Below are 4,729 nucleotides of genomic sequence, written 5' to 3' on the forward strand. Positions count from 1 at the left end.
CAGTATGAGATAACATACGGTTTTGTGGCAATCTCATTTTGAAACAGAGAACGGATACTTTGATTATTACTGCTAGCTAAAAAACATACCTTTCCACAACACAAGTCTGTTAATTTGGGATTTCTTGCTTGTTCATGTTAGCGTCTGCACTGTAATCCCTAGCGAGTTGACTGAACTTAAAAATTATTTTGTAACAGATTACGCAACAGTTAAGTTATATTATTAAAACTTTTAAGTTAACATTTATTAAAATTCATATTGTCAGTTGGCTTACATTTGTATTATTTCATATAAAAAATATTAAGATTCCTCAACTTATAAGAGAGAGATTATTTACTTAAAGTTTTTAATATTTTCCAACTAAAAAACGCTTTAACTAACTATATTTTTATATTACTCAACTCACAAAATATGTAAAATTCACTCAAATGCTTTATAAATTCTTTAACTCATTAAATGTGTAGCATTGAAAATATTTAAAATTCTTCAGCTTAAAATGTATTCTAAACAGAGATATTGATACTGCCCCACTACATTTTAAAAGCTAACATTGATAAAAACCAACAAACGTGAAGGCCACACAATAGTGATTGCTTAATACACTTTTTTTAATTGCTCTTTAAAAAAAAGCACAAATATCAAGAGGATGAAGAAACAATAAGTGCAATAAAACTGCATTATAAGAGTGCCACACAACATATTGACAAAAAGAGTTGGTTTTGTGTTGTACGGCAGAAAAAGCAAATGATCACAACAAAACACATTAGTTACATAACACTTAAACCAACAAATAGTCCATTCTGGTAGAGTCACTCAACGAAACATTCTTCAGCGTCAATAAATGTCCTTTCAGTGGTTTGCTGTCCTCAAGGCTCAAGACAGCATTCTGAATAAATATGAAGGCAAGTTCAAGTTTTTTGGGGTGCTGTAGGTCCAGAGCATAGATGTCCCCGAAGAGTTAGAAGAGATTAGTCAGCCAGATGTGTGGGACCACTGACGGCAGCATCAGGAGCATCACCACGACAACTGAGAGGAGAACCACAGCAGTGTCTGTGAGGTCTGGTATTCTGGAAAATACAAAACAAAAAACACAGATGAGTTCAGACCCTCAAAGATATTCATCACACTAATGTCCAAAACTGACATTCCTGCCATCTGTCAATGGGAATCTTTTCATGCTAACATTCTGTTAGCTTTTAATCAACTGGCTATGATGTTTTAAGGACCAACTCCAATTAAAATTGTGTTTTTAAAAAGTTCTTTAGCATTTTTCTGAAGGAGGACATTTATAAAATAATTTAAGACTAAAGCTTCATTTTTCTTTATTCAAATAATGATGGATCAGGAGCAGAAAAGGTAAACGAAACTCCACTCCTTCCAATCAGGAGTCCCTGATGTTCGCCTTTCATCTTCCGTCTCAGTTTTAAAACCATTTAAAAATATCACTCAGTTTGCAAACTACAAACAATTGCCCTATTTATTATGTCACTCAATAAAATCTCAATCAATATTAAAGGATTAGTGAAAACCATTGACAGGGAGTCGTGTGCACTTACTGTACAGGTCTTGAAGAAGTTGGAGGCATCTTCATGCAGATAAACAGGAAGTGCAAGGAGGACAAGTGCCCGTCTCATGTTCACGTCACGCTGGTCCTAAAAGAATAAAAAGAAATATCCATTACTATTGAAGCAAATGAAGGGCAAACACTTCCAATATTTACTTAAGGAACTTTAAGAAATAATAAAATGATACCTTTTCTAGATGTCTATTTCTAGTAAGAGGACATACAGTGTTTATGTCATGATCCACTTCAGGTCAAAGACCCAAAGTCATTTGAAGGCAAGTTACACCTTGGCTTCTTACAGCTGTTTACAAATGATTTGTTATCCGTTTTTGAATTATGCACATTAGAAATTCACCTGGAGGTCATAAATCCTAACCAAGCTGGCCAGTTCCTGTCTGTTTTGGTGGACTTAGTCTCAGAAAAGGGCAGCTTTAAGTTACACAAACATGTAAAAACTGCACAATTTCCTCTGACTGCATCTACTCTACATAAATCCATTTCAGATCTTGACAGATGAGTTTTCATGGTTTCAAATGATGGAATGGTGCTAATGCAACATCATTTTATTATTGTAATATACTGTCATAAAGACATGACAATATTCCAAAGTGTCTCCACATACATGGCAGTGGAAACACTTTGGAATATTGGCTATGTAGTACTGCAGTATTATATGTAGTACTGCATAGTGCCAAAGTAACAGAACACAACTTGCACCTCCATTCCATTGTGCCACCTTCAGCCTGCAATCTAAATATGTTTAGTTAAATTGTAAATAATTTCAGCTCTATTTAGACCTTTGGCTAGTTAAAATGTGCATAAATGTTTCCATGCTGCCGTATAAATCTAATAATGGTAATAGTTCAGGATGAATGTATTAAATAAGTATAAAACTCACCAACTGACAGGTCTTTTCTGGTGAAATGGTGACTTTCTGAAGTTCAGTATCTGAAAAAGTCCAAAAGAGATTTTTCAATGTTAAAAAATGTTTCAATTATATTCTGATCAAAAAACATTTATTGCACTACACAACCTATTGCATTTTTTGTTTTTTTTAAAATAGCTCTAGACAAATAACTGAGACAAGTTACCTGGCTGGCCTTGGCGTCTACCTGGAGGTGAAACACTGAACACTCTGTAGTTCGGTACCTGAACACAACACGTGCACGTTGATTAATTTATTTTTACAAAAACCTTTTTTATAACGGAGATCAGTGATTTATAAAAGCTTAAAGCTGCATTTAAAACCCAATGCTTCCATGTAGCAACCAGGCTTAAAACTGTTGGCGGTAGCTCCTCCCACACAACCGTTAGAGGCTTTGAGTGACATTTTTGGACAAATGTCCAGCAGCAAACTTTAGCCACAGACAGAGGCCTCCAACGCGAATTTCACACGCGGATCACGTTTAGTGTGATTGCAGCATAACAGATCATTTCTACCTCTGAAAAAAAAAACCTCATCACTGTCGTAACTTACGGGCAGAAATGCATTTTGGGTTTGGCTCGCCATACGTCTGCTATGACAAACTAATCATGTATACATTTCCACATTAATCTCTAAAACAATCATAACACACATATGTTTAAACAACAGTAAACCACATTTACGGTAGTATAAGAGCATTTTTAAAGCATTCATTCATAAACCATGAACGATACTTACCAAATTAAATCAGGGCTGAAGACAAGACGGCACCATCAGCGATGAGGCGGATGAAAAAAAAACCGAGGTTGGGGCGTCTTGAAGCGGGACGAAATCGCAACGATTTGCAGAATAATAAAATGCTCGACTTTCAATTTCAAACGTCGCATACTCGCATTCGGCAAATCCAACATGGCCACCTGAGCTAACGTAGAGAAAACGAAAGACCCTCCCACCAGTACGTGATGACGTCATGACGCTACTTCACGGATCTTAAAATTTTTGAGTGCCAGATACAAATAAGCTTTAAAATATTTAGCACTGTTAAGTTAAATTTGAAAAAATCTTGATAGAGCTTAATACTTTATAGTTGAATCAACTACAAAATGACATTTAAGTTGTGTAACCTTAATAGTTATGAGTCAGTACAAGTGATAGGGTTTAGAGGGTGTTCAAAATGGGAGGTGGCGGCCTCTCGTCCAATCAGAGCACGAGAAATCATCTGCCTTCCGTTTCATTCAAAGTGCCTTCCTTTTCATTCAAAGTGCCTTCCTTTTCATGCAAAGTAACTTCCGTTTCATGCATACTCCTCTCTCACACACACATATAAACTCTTCCTCACACGTTCATATATACTTGTCTTTCACATACATACATTCTTTTTTAAGAGCGACAATGAGAGTGAGAATGTATGTATGTGTAAAGTAATATATATGCATGCGAGAGAGAGAATATATGGATGTGCAAGTGAGAATATATGAATGCGTAAGAGAATATATATGCATGCGAGAGAGAGAATATATGGATGTGCAAGTGAGAATATATGTATGCGAAAGAGAGTATATATGACTGTGAGAGCAAGAATGTATGAATGTGAGAGAGAGAATATATGGATGCGTAAGAGAATATATGTATGCGAAAGAGAGTATATATGACTGTGAGAGCAAGAATGTATGAATGTGAGAGAGAGAATATATGGATGCGTAAGAGAATATATGTATGCGAAAGAGAGTATATATGACTGCGAGAGCAAGAATGTATGAATGTGAATGGTTCAGAATAAATAATGTCTTATACGGCCCCTCATATTTTTTCTCAACAACTACATAAGCATTTTGACATGTGATGATGATAATAAACAAGCAGACTGGGGGGTTTATTTCTTTTTTCATTCTGTTACGTAGTGTAACTTGGAGATTATGAAAACAGAGTGCAGGTTTCACAGAAAGGCCTCAGATGATCATAAATAGCTTGACTTTAAAAGCCTGGAGTTTTTAGACGCATACTTTTCTCCTGTGTCATTTTTCCATTCAAGGTGATGAAAAGCATACACTGGGCCATTGTACCTCTGAAGTGACTTGAAGACGGATTACACCATGGTTCTTATCAGTCCTGAAAGCCAAAGCATTCTGGGTGTCAGAGCGGCTTTGACAAATGAGCGCCAGGCGTTCTCTTCCAGCCTGTTTGTCATCAGCGGCGTGACAAGCACAGCAGCCATCTGAGCAAAAGCATTCTGCTTTCCC

The 4,729-nt window shown here is 36.2% G+C and overlaps 1 long non-coding RNA gene across 1 annotated transcript; it reads right to left on the minus strand.

Moving 5' to 3' along the window:
• Positions 1-587: 587 nt before the first annotated feature.
• Positions 588-4,284, minus strand: LOC144990068 (uncharacterized). Its single transcript, XR_013654001.1, has 5 exons — positions 3,228-4,284; positions 2,656-2,713; positions 2,463-2,512; positions 1,557-1,652; positions 588-1,067 (listed from the first exon to the last, which is right to left on the minus strand). It is a non-coding gene; the product is annotated as an uncharacterized LOC144990068 (long non-coding RNA).
• Between the last annotated feature and the right edge of the window lie 445 nt (positions 4,285-4,729).

The sequence above is a fragment of the Oryzias latipes genome, chromosome 24 (genome assembly GCF_053564925.1).
Source record: "Oryzias latipes strain Hd-rR chromosome 24, Olatipes_Hd-rR_3.1".
Classification (NCBI taxonomy): domain Eukaryota; kingdom Metazoa; phylum Chordata; class Actinopteri; order Beloniformes; family Adrianichthyidae; genus Oryzias; species Oryzias latipes.